Source organism: Paramormyrops kingsleyae, chromosome 4 (assembly GCF_048594095.1).
Source record: "Paramormyrops kingsleyae isolate MSU_618 chromosome 4, PKINGS_0.4, whole genome shotgun sequence".
Classification (NCBI taxonomy): domain Eukaryota; kingdom Metazoa; phylum Chordata; class Actinopteri; order Osteoglossiformes; family Mormyridae; genus Paramormyrops; species Paramormyrops kingsleyae.
In genome coordinates, this window is record NC_132800.1 from 30,384,453 (window position 1) to 30,397,814 (window position 13,362).

Sequence of the window (13,362 nt, forward strand, 5' to 3'; positions counted from 1 at the left end):
CATTTAATTATAGCTGCTTTGAGAGCATTCAACTCATAAATCTTGACACACTGTTCTCCCATACAGAAAAGTACATTTAGGTTCAAGTGCATGCTTTTTAAAGTAAAAGTATCAGTATAAATATCGGCGATATTGGCCCTGTATTTACTTGGTATCGGATCGATGCCAAATTTTGCAGTATCGCCCAGCCCTAATCTCCACAACATTCCCGCTCCGCGCGCACAGCTCAGCCTGCACGCTCGCTCACCTCAGCACAACGTCACATTTGTGCCACAATTATTAGCCTATCTGAGTCCCGAACTAGCTAATTTCTGATTGGTCGGTCTCCTCTCCAATCACTACACTTCTTGATAGATGGTGTCTGGAAGAGATAAGTTGTACCTGGAAATGAGATAATAATTTTACCTTCGGGATGTTAAATAGGGTGGCACGGTGGTGCAGTGGTTAGCACTGTTGTCTCACACCTCTGGGACCTGGGTTTTAATCCTTCCCTCTGTTCCATCAGTTCCATGCCGTTGTGGGGTTTCCTCCAGGTACTCCAGCTTCCCCACAGTCCAAAAACATGCTGAGTCACCTGGGCTCAGATACAGATTCAGCAGGTATAATAGTATATATAATAGATTTATGGTGTTATAGATGGTGCTGTGACTGTTTCCTCTGGATGCACTGATTTCTTATTACAATAGGGGGTCAGTGGGCACACTTGGCTACTTAACCTCACACCTGCCCAGATGTGAACCCTCACACGCTTTCGGGTGCAACCTAAGATATGTCCACACTGGCTGTGATTCCTCCTTTTGCTCTTCACTGGGCATCAGAAACTGAACATCCGGCGTTCCACTTTCAGGCAAACACACATTGAGAAGTCTTACTTTGATCAAGTAAGGGAGACATTTGACTTGTATACTGTGTAGACATCTTGCCAATGATAATGTTTCTCATCTGTGCACGTGTTTGGAGAATCACATCTGGACAGATTTGAAGTTTGAAAGGTGAATGATTAAGAGGTTGTTGTTAATAATTTGGCCAGTAGGGGTCCTCAGAAGTCCACGGCCGAGGTGGTGGAATCCTCAGACAGGCATATAAAGGACATTGATGACCAAACAAAGACATCACTACCTTTGTACTGGTTCTGTTTACTCAGTCATTCTCCTTTATTTGTTGTTGTGTCTGTACTGCATTATGGTGCATGGTTACTCTGGGACACCATCCTTTGTGGAATCTCTGGCATGTTCTGGGGTTATGGGGCATATCTGTCTTATTTCAATGTCTTATAACTGACAAACCAGCACAGAACATGCTCTGTATTAAAGCTTATCAGAGCATTAAAGCTTATCAGAGCATAGAGACTTCCAGCTCAAAGATTCAATACGTCAGAGATGACAGTCGTACAACTTCTGTTTTTGTAAATGACTGACTATAAACAGTTGATTTCTTTGATAAAGATGCTGCTGACAATATAAAAATACTAGCTGAGTAATTCAGAATTTAAGAAGATTAAAGTGCAAAAGTTGACTGCAGCAACCAAGCACTTAGAAAAATAAATATAATTTGAATATTTTGTCATTGAATGTTTTTAATCCACAATTTACGCTGCAGATCAGCTGTGAGAATTCTTTCAACTGTAGTAAACAAAAGATCAAATCGTCCAAGGTTTTCGCTTTAGTGTTGGGTGATTACATTTTTCTGCCTTTGGATTTTAATTGTTATTTACAGTTAATGAAGCTTCCAGCTCAGTTAATGACAAAAACCATTTATGCATTTTCTGTTACAGCTTCTCCGGTTGTAGATAAAAGGCAGGGTTCCATTTCACTGATTAAAGAACATATTTACAAACAACACTCCCCCTGAAATGTGGCAGCTGACAGGACACACAGCCAATAATGGTTTCACTGTAATTCATTTATGTGGTATTTTAAGGTGCTTATTATGTAAAATACACCACATTCCTTAGGTGTCCCTAACTAATCCTCCAGTCACTGAGTCACCCCTGTGTCACTAATCAAAACATCCCATTAGAGATGCTGCCCTATCAGGCATTAATTACCTGGATATATTTATGTCACAGCCAAACACTGTCAGTGCTGATACCTGAATACCGGCCTCTTATACTCTAGAGAGAATATTATAAAAACTTAAAGTCTTTGGTAGCTCTGAACACACAATAGAAGGTCAAATAAAATGATGACAGTGCATTGATGTTTAAGCTGGGTGTAGGAAAAATAAAAGGGCTCTATCAATATGTCATGAATAGAAATGAAGACCTGCTAGAGGAGGCGAGATGAATACGGCCTCGGCGTTATGGATCACACTGCAGCAAGCAGCCAGCCAGCCCTCCGTACTAAACGGGGCTCAGTTATAAAATATCACCACATAAAACATGCTGCTTAATGGAGTAAAATGTTACACTGTGCTTAGAAACAGATGTTCTCCCCTTTATGTACCTTTAATTTCAGTTTATTAAGAACCAAAAGAAAGTTAAGATGAACTGATAAGGATACACCATGAGGAAACAGCAGGAGGAAACAGGAGGAGGAAACACTGTAAGAAAATAGCAGGAGGAAACACCTGAAGAACACAGCAAGGGAAAACACCATGAGGAAACACCTGAAGAACACAGCAAGGGAAAACACCATGAGGAAACACCTGAAGAACACAGCAAGGGAAAACACCATGAGGAAACACCTGAAGAACACAGCAAGGGAAAACACCATGAGGAAACACCTGAAGAACACAGCAAGGGAAAACACCATGAGGAAACACCTGAAGAACACAGCAAGGGAAAACACCATGAGGAAACACCTGAAGAACACAGCAAGGGAAAACACCATGAGGAAACACCTGAAGAACACAGCAAGGGAAAACACCAGGATAAAACATGAGGAGAACAAGCAGACTGCAGACGCAGAGCCAGGGGAGGGAGTCGGGCTCCCAGAGCACAAAGGCGTGACCTTATGATCTTTCTACTAAACCAGCAAAATACACAAATATCCGGAGTAAAGTTTAGCGTGATGTTAATGTCTGGTCATGATCGAAATGCTGTAAACTACAACACACGAAAGGGGAGTTAGAGATCCGCGTGACCCTGCCAGAATGTCATTAGTAAAATTCATTAATTAGTAGGACATGTCCAGCGAAAGCTGCTTCTTATGATAACAGATGAAAAGCTGATTTTATTGCCATAATGACCAAACTTTATACAGACTAAAAATTATATGTTAAATATTCTACTCAAATTGAAAATGGCTTTGCTTCAGACACCTGATCGCTCATTACATGGGAATCCATTGTCCACGTCCGTCTGACGCTGGTGCGGATCCTATCATTAGCCACCGTGGCTAATGACACCACGGCCAGCATTCTTACAGAGGACTCAACCCAACACGCCAACAAGGGTGAACGAAACAGAAATATCAAGAATGTATGGATGTCGCGGGGCTCCGGATCCGAATCTCGGAAGCGATGAGGTTTGTCAGTCCAGAAAACTGCAAAGTTGTTTAACATGCCAAGGGGAGCAGTCTCAGAAATCATGACTGTGTATGTTAAAGCAGACAGACTGGTACAGTGGTCACACGTCAGAGCTCACTGGCGGGGGTCAATGGATACTCAATGGGCAATATCTGCTTAGACAGGCAACCATCTTGTAGGAGTCATTCAGTCCTGTGATGGACGTGGTGCAGAACCAGGAACACCCTACGGTGCTAACATTGTTCGCTCATGATGATTCCATATCCCAAGTTGATAATGTCCCTATACACACTATTAAACAAATTCGGGGGGGGTGGTTATAAACACTAGGATGAAGTCAAATGTCTCCTACAGCTCCTCAATCACAACATCTCACGATCTTTTAACCTTTACAGGGAGTTCAGGAGCAGGAGCCACGAAGCAGATTTTCATCACCTTCGTCTCACTGAAAACTGGAGGCTTTTCTTTGTTCTTGACAAATGGCCCAATATCTCACACACACAGCTCACTACTGCCTGACAGCATCTGAGAAGGATTGAAGCTGTTCTGAAGGCAATTTTGTCCCTGTGTGTGTGTGTGTGTGTGTGGACTGACCCCCCATATCCAGTTTCCCATGCCCTGTGACAGACTGCCCCCCCCCCCTTATCCAGTGTCCCATGCCCTGTGATGGACTGCCCCCCCCTATATCCAGTGTCCCATGCCCTGTGATGGGCTGCCTTTGATAATTTCTTATTGCAGTGCAAGAGGTGACCTGTGAGGGACAGTGACACAGGCGTATGTGTTGATATTGAACGTGCGACCCGGTTCTTTCACGCTCCTGCTCTTGGGAATTCCGACGGTAACTCGTCCTGATGTGTTGATATCCTTCATCAGAAAGCACTGAACACACACAGGCAGACACCGTGACCCTGTACCAGAGGCACAGCCTGAGAGCAATTTCCAAAATAAGACACACCTGTGAGGTCACCGCAGGCGAACCTCCTTAAATGCAATTTCGGCACTGGCGACCAAATCTCCAATAAAACAATCAGAACTTTCTTCGTATGTTACAGTAAAGTTTCTACAAAACACTCCCATGATTTTTCATAGTTTTGAGGCACTGAAGTGTTGATCTTTTCATAGAATTAATTTTTGCAATTTAGTTATCTGTAATCTATGGCCTTTATCGAAACCCCCCCCCACACCTAAAGGTTGTGGCACTAACCCCAGTTAGCCTGGCCGCTCGTCCTTGGAGGGAAACCCACAGTTCACAGGATAAACGTGTGAACATAATGTGCAGAGCAGGATCTGAACTCCCACACCATGAAGTCTGAGGCAGCACAGCTACCACTGGGGCTCCATTCCGCACAGTATGGTGTCAGGGTGGGTGCGTCCTGACCCTCCCTCTGTGACCTTCCTCCCTCTGTGACCTTCCTCCCTCTGTGACCTTCCTCCCTCTATGACCTTCCCCCTCTGTGACCTTCCTCCCTCTGTGACCTTCCTCCCTCTATGACCTTCCCCCTCTGTGACCTTCCCCCTCTCTGTCCTTCGCCCTTGTGTGCTTCCTCTGTTCTCTGTCCTGTTTGCTTCATAGTCCTGTTTGCTTCATAGTCCTGCTCCCTGTGTCACTTTGTTCCCTGGTGTTATTTTATGGTTCCCTAGTTGGTTCTTATTTCCCCCATTAGTTCCTGACCCCCTGTGGTCCCTCTAATTAGTTCCTTTCCTTACTGTGTTCTGTTTAATTCAATAAACCCTTGTTTGTCTTGGAACCGCAAGTGTCTCGTCACCTTTTCCCCGCCTGTGCCGTACAGCATTATGACAGTGCTGTTTACTCACTGAATATGTCTATGCTTCTCAGTTTGGTGGCAGGCCTGACTGCAATAAATTTATTCATACTGACATGAATAACTTCTGACGGTTTCGAGAGGAAAGTTAACCTTTAGGGTTTACAAGTTTAAATATTGTGACTGAAATGTCTGCTTATGTGCCCTTTTACACAAAATAGTATTTGGCAAAAAATATGGCATGTTCTGACTTCATACATGTTTCAGTTTTTTAAATGCATAATGCTGTATAACTGGGGTGCAGGAAGCATCACTTAAGGCTTCAAGAACCGGACAGGGAATTTCATTTATGATGAGTGGGCAAGATGTGCTTTCCATTCGCCTCTCAAGGTCCAAAGCTGGAGAATGGACACAGGTTCCTCAGCCGACACCAGCGCCTCAGCGGACAGAATTAAGCCAGACACTTAGAGCAAATGTCCCAGTGTTTGAAATCGCTTACCTGAGATTTAAATATCGCGTTGCAGGGCAGAATTGTCACCCAATGAAAAGTCAGACATCACCTAACAGAACTGTTTTTTTTTTAATTTTCAAATTTTTTTTTAAAATTACCCAGAATACTTTGCTGTGAAAATATCAGCCTGCCCTCAGTGTGTTTATGTCTTCTTGTGGTTTCTGCACAATCTCAGCACTTGGGGGGGGGGGGGGGGGGGGTGAGACCTGAATTTGAATGATCTTTTTTTTCATAGTGCAAAACAGTTGATAGAATTCGCCAAGAGACAAACTCTGATCTGAAGCTAAATAAATGGCCTGAAACTGGCTGGTATGTTTCCATGGTTTATTTCCCAACAGTTGTTAACTGGAAACACTGGGTTGATGAGGTGGGGAGAATCATCTGCAAAGTTCATGTCAGCAGATCACATGCGATAAACAAGCCGGTTACTGGGAAAGAAGAACACAAATAAGCTAAAAATAATAGTGTTATAATCTGTGAAACGTTTTTGTTATATAAATGTTTTTGTTATATAAATGTTCTATAGCTTTTCAGGAAATATGCAAACCAGGTACATAAGACCAGTGTGTGAAATACCTGTCAATATTCGGGGGGGTCCCCATCTCCCTATTGTTGCGCAATACCGATCTTGAGACCCCCTTAAAATTTTGCTTTTGATGCTTTCAGGGGGTCTCATGGGATAATCGGGGGTGTTGCTCCCCATACCCCCCCCCCCCCCGTATTCCACACACTGCATAAGACCCATGCTTGAACTCTTCCTCAGCTATTTCTTTCCAGAGGAATGTTCCCTGTATCTTCATCTTCAGTTTGATATAGTGCAATTTTAATAAACATGCCATTAATTTATGTTGAACATTTCAGGATTTCATTTTATGAACATTTCAGGATTTTACTTTAAAATCCACCCCAGGAATTCATTCAACAGTATTTCCTTGCAGCTAACATTCTTATCAATGCATATATTACAGCTTTATCAGGGATTATGTACAAACAAAGTGTTTTTATATATGATAGACTTTCTCATAACTGACCAGTGGACTCACCTTTCAAAATGCATATGAGCAAATACCCATCTATGGACGAACGGGCAGGAGTGAGGAGAGGGTGCTGCTTTAAGGCTAAGGAGGTTCTTAAATGCTTGACGGTGTCTTTCCTTCACTTATTTTTGCTCTGTGGAGCTCAGTAAATTGAGCCAATTTAACAGCACGGTTCAGAGTCAGTTTGCATACAGACCCCAAAAAGTGGTTTTCTGGCCCTTAAACAGCTCTTTTGATGCATGAATCAGCCTATCTGTCATGTACCTGCTGAGCTCACCATGCATCCATCCATCTGTGAGTTTTACCAAGGAGCAGGGAGCCTGCAGCCGCATCCCAGAAAGAATGAGGCGCTCGACAGGGTCTTTAGCTAAAGCTTTGTTTGCGAAAGCAGGGTCATACAGTCCCTGAAGCAATCGGGTGTTAAGGGCCTTGCTCAAGGACCCAGTGGTGTGATCACTATACTGACCCTGGGAATTGAACCAATGACCTACCGGTTACACCACACAGCACGCCCCATGTGCTAAGGGCACTTTAGTGACGTTAGCCCATACTAATACCCAATCTTTGGACTGAGATAAAAGAGTGCAGGAGCAGTAGAAATCCCGCCCAAGCACAGGGAGGACATGCAGATGTCGGGAAGGGATGGGGTTCGAGCAGTACTGGTGGCCGAGATGTTATCCTGAGCCTCCTTTTCCTGTAAGCGGATGGAGGACGGAGAACAGTGACGTTCACAAAAGCTGCTGCGGCTCATGATATAAGAAGCTATGGACTCAGCTCACAGTGAGGGTTTAATTATGAAGCTAATGAAAGCTGCATCTGTGAGATTTTTAATTATGATGTCATTTTATTGCATCGGCGCATCAATCAATGACAGGAAATGCTGGCAAATCTCTCTGATCGTCCATTTGGACGTGGAAGTGTCCTAATATCCATGCGACACACAGGTCCACTGTAGAATAACTGTATTGGAAGTATACAGGCAGCATGTAAGCAACGGAATTTCAAACTTCACATTTCCCCTCTTGCTGATGAAACGCACACGGGTGAGAGCACTGGGGCAGCTGCTTGTCTGGTATCCTGGAGCAGTTGGGGTTAGGGGTGTTGCTCAAGGCCCTAACAGTGATACCATTACTCTGCCTTCTGTGGGATTTAAACCGGTGATGTTCCGGAAGCAGGCCCTGACCCCTAACCTGCAGAGCCACACTCCACCCCTGTGTAATGGGGAGTCATTTAAATTGCTGTGAACTTTGAATCACCAAAACGAGTTAAGGGTGGTACAGAAAAGGGATGGAATAGGTACAGCATTAAAACACTGTGAACTTTAACATGATAAATGAGCGACAGCTGTAATCGCCCTTTTAAGACTGACAAAGGTTAATTAAATCCAGCCTCGTCGCTGGTGGAGAATCCCAAACTAAAAGCAGACCCTTGTCAGCGAGTCGCTGCCTGCAGGTTCCTGTTTACACAGAGCATTTTATCAACTTTCAAAAGGCCGCGTGAAGATAATGTCCCAGCTCCATCCTCAGAGTCCCAATTAAAAAAAAGCGGAAGGTTTTCTTCTCCTACAGAGGTGGAATCCACGTCTGATTCAGGCCAAGGGTGATGAACTTTCCTGGAGAAGGACCTAGTGAATCGTCGTTTGAGCTGAAGAACAAATCGGGTCTTTGTATACAACCATCATCGCAGAGCAACGTAGTCATTAAAGAAGCCAGCTTCAGTTTAATTGGTCATTATATATCCTACCTGGAGCTTAGAATGTTTAACGAGCATAATCATATCCCGTATAAGTAATCACACTGGAAATGGCTTAGTGACTGACACATTCAGAAGAGGCTGTCATGTCACCACATCCCTACTGATCAGAACCCCACATGACAACCAATAATATCACCACATCCCTACTGATCAGAACCCAACATGACAACCAATAATATCACCACATCCCTACTGATCAGAACCCCACATGACAACCAATAATATCACCACATCCCTACTGATCAGAACCCAACATGACAACCAATAATATCACCACATCCCTACTGATCAGAACCCCACATGACAACCAATATCACCACATCCCTACTGATCAGAACCCCACATGAAAACCAATAATATTAGTGGTTTGATTCTTACAAAAGATACTGTTGGAAGAGTAGAACTTCGGTAAATAGAATGGACCACTGAAGACCTCAATAGCCTATTATTGTAATAAAATGCCACAAGGCACTTTTCTATCTGCAAAAAAAAAATAGAGTGAGGTCGTTCTCTGTAACGTTTGGCCCTCACTGATAAACGCCGTCAGCCGGCTCATATCTCCATAAATCATGCTGAAGCCTCGTCCCCATTTACAGCTGTTAGCTCCTGGGATTAGAAAAGTTCATGTCATGTAAAACTACGGCAAGCCAGTGAAGTAGCGGAGCACGCAGTGATGGGACAGTGACGGTCACAGTCCGGCGGTCGTAAATAATGCTGTCAGCTCCGACCGTGTGCAGATTCCTTGAACTTGAAACATAACAGCATAAATCCCTACTTGCCCAAGTTGACTGTTCAATATTTATCAAGAATGCAACACACAAGGAAACTTACTTTGTCTTTCGAATCTGTGAGCATTGAGGTCAGAACAACCCGAGACCTGCCTTTGTGCTAAAAATCTGTGAGTTTCTTCTACATCTTCTACATGTCGCCTTGGGTCCAGCAAACTTGAACATTTCTGTTACTTCGGACACTTAAGGCAGATGGGTCTGCTGAGAGTATAAATGTGTATATGAGTGAATGAACAAATAACATTCTGTACATAAGCTTTAGAGTGCAGCCTTATTGGCTTTCATGGTGCCGACGATTCGACTGCTCGCGCAAACAGGCAGCTGGGCGTTTTGAATAGATAGGGAGCCGCAGTTTGGATTCTCGCAGCGGCACCAGAGAACAGAAAAGTGCAGACAACGAGAAACGGAGGAGGATCTCAGCTCGCTCAGGCCGCACAGAGCCGTGCTCAGGCCCCCTGGTCTCCGGCATCCTCCGCCGAACATGACAAGAATAGGAGAAAATCAATGCATCCTTAACAGTTCAAAACTGCCTCCGTCTTTAAGAGATGGAAGATATCACAAAATCAGAGAATAATGGACGTTCAGCACGGGTGAGGAAGACCGATGTGTTTGGGAATACACACGGCCTCCTCGCTTGCCTATATGGCTGTCATGTGCTCTGTTGTTCTCCTCAAACATCTTTAAAATGCGTTTTACCTTCATGCTCACACTCCTGCTAAGTGAAGCGAGGGAGCCCGTTCCTTCGGCAGGCAGGGAAAAAGGGGACGGCTTTCATTTTACTGCTCATCACAATAACCGAAACCTTACATTTTTGAAGGAAGAGCCCATTAAGTTTCACTTCGAAAAACATGGACAGACACAGTGGAGACTACAGCACATACATCAGACTCCTCACTTCCAGTAGCAGAGTGATCTGCGGCGATTTCGCCTCCCTGTTTGGTCTAAGCGGCGTCCCGATGTGCTTCCTGTCTGTCACCATGCAGCTTCTCAGGACGCTGAGAACCCGTCCGAGCCGCCCCCCCTCTGGCGCCCTCTCCAGGTGTCACCTTGTTAGTGCCACAGGCTGACGTGACAGGATGGTCCCCTAGAGGGCGCTGCTGGGTGGAGACATTTGCTTGTTTTCAGATGTCACCATGGCCTGTGCCGGGTGCAGGGGTCAAATGGGATAGGAGAGCATGCCAGCAGCGCCGTGTACCGATGCTAGAGGGGGCGGGACCTGGGCGCCGTGTACCCATGCTAGAGGGGGCGGGACCTCGGCGCCGTGTACCCATGCGAGAGGGGGCTGGACCTCAGCACCATGTACCCATGCGAGAGGGGACGGGACCTCGGCGCCGTGTACCCATGCTAGAGGGGGCGGGACCTCGGCGCCGTGTACCCATGCTAGAGGGGGCTGGACCTCAGCACCATGTACCCATGCGAGAGGGGGCTGGACCTCGGCGCCATGTACCCATGCTAGAGCGTGACCTCAGGACCACATGCCACGCATATGAATTAAAGGTCGACCACAGAGCCAGAGCTGAAATGGCAGAAGAGCACAGAGGTGCAACTCACTGGGTGGCAGAAGAGGTAAGAGCAACAGACATGAATCTGCTGCTACTTCTTAATATGCTGGTCACTTTCTATACTCTGTATATTATATAACTCTATAGTAGAAACAAATCAAAGATTCATATTTGTCAAAGGAAATGTCAAAATTCTAATAAAACCAATGTCATCCTCTTTTTTTTGTTTGTTTAATAAGGACTCACCCGACCCAGAGACTGAATTCTGCCTGCTGTTATCTTCGAACAGACGATCTAATATAAAACGTGCATGCAGGTAATGCCCAGGTCCTCCCACTGAGGGACGTGTCTAAACTGGGCTGATGGGTTCCAGCTCAGAGCCCCTGCTGCCGGAAACAGCCTGTCGGTTCCCCTTCATTTATGTATTCAATGTGTTTATAAAGGTCACGCTGAGGATAAGAAGTAGCAGCAGGCTCACAAGCAGTAATCCTTCGATGCAGATCGTGGGCCGGGCGTGTGAGGACATAGGGAGTGTGAAGGGTTTAAAGACATAGGCAGACAAAAGACATAGAGCAGACATAAGACAGGCATAAGGCATAAGGCAGACATAAGGCAGACATAAGGCAGACAAAAGACATAGAGCAGACATAAGACAGGCATAAGGCATAAGGCAGACATAAGGCAGACAAAAGACATAGAGCAGACATAAGACAGGCATAAGGCATAAGGCATAAGGCAGACATAAGGCAGACAAAAGACATAGAGCAGACATAAGGCAGGCATAAGACATAAGGCAGACATAAGGCAGACATAAGGCAGGCATAAGACATAAGGCAGACATAAGGCAAGCATAAGACAAAAGGCAGATAAAAGACATAGAGCAGACATAAGGCAGGCATAAAACATAAGGCAGACATAAGGCAAGCATAAGACATAAGGCAGATAAAAGACATAGAGCAGACATAAGGCAGGCATAAGGCAGGCATAAGACATAAGGCAGACATAAGGCAAGCATAAGACAAAAGGCAGATAAAAGACATAGAGCAGACATAAGGCAGACATAAGGCAGACATAAGGCAGGCATAAGACATAAGGCAGACATAAGGCAAGCATAAGACAAAAGGCAGATAAAAGACATAGAGCAGACATAAGGCAGGCATAAGACATAAGGCAGACATAAGGCAAGCATAAGACATAAGGCAGATAAAAGACATAGAGCAGACATAAGGCAGGCATAAGGCATAAGGCAGACATAAGACATAAGGCAGACATAAGGCAAGCATAAGACAAAAGGCAGATAAAAGACATAGAGCAGACATAAGGCAGGCATAAGACATAAGGCAGACATAAGGCAAGCATAAGACATAAGGCAGATAAAAGACATAGAGCAGACATAAGGCAGGCATAAGGCATAAGGCAGACATAAGGCAGGCATAAGACATAAGGCAGATAAAAGACATAGAGCAGACATAAGGCAGGCATAAAACATAAGGCAGACATAAGGCAGGCATGAGACATAAGGCAGGCATGAGACATAAGGCAGACATAAGGCAGGCATAAGGCAGACATGAGACATAAGGCAGACATGAGACATAAGGCAGGCATGAGACATAAGGCAGGCATAAGGCAGACATGAGACATAAGGCAGACATGAGACATAAGGCAGGCATAAGGCAGACATGAGACATAAGGCAGGCATAAGGCAGACATGAGACATAAGGCAGACATGAGACATAAGGCAGGCATAAGGCAGACATGAGACATAAGGCAGGCATAAGGCAGACATGATACATAAGGCAGGCATAAGGCAGGCATGAGACATAAGGCAGGCATAAGGCAGACATGAGACATAAAGCAGACATAAGGCAGACATAAGGCAGGCATGAGACATAAGGCAGGCATAAGGCAGACATGAGACATAAAGCAGACATAAGGCAGACATAAGGCAGGCATGAGACATAAGGCAGGCATAAGGCAGACATGAGACATAAGGCAGGCATGAGACATAAGGCAGGCATGAGACATAAGGCAGACATGATACATAAGGCAGGCATAAGGCAGCCCATTTACGGAGCCCATATGGAAAAGGCAAGAAACAGCAGATACTTGTGGAGTAAGATACTTTCAACAGGAGTTACTGAGGGGAAAAGTGTCTCTCATGCGCTTTTACTGGCTACAATAGCGCCCACATCAGGTGATGCCGCAACAATTATGAATCTGCTGTTTGACCTACGTGGTGGACATTAGCATCTCAATCTCACGGTGCTCCAAATAGCTGCTTATCCTAAGTATTTCACAAAAATCAGTGAAGAATAATCTAGAACTTGCTGGATATCTGGTGCAAACAGCTGGCATCATCAAAAAAGGTAAATATTACCCTGATGGTGGCAATGAGGCAGTAATGACCAGCGGCCCAGTGTGGACTCAGTCGGAGACCTTGAACGACCAAATTATTTTTCATGACCTTTTCATGACAGACAGGTCTTAGAATCGTACATGAAGCACAATGATTCCATGTATCAGTGTCACCAGAGCATG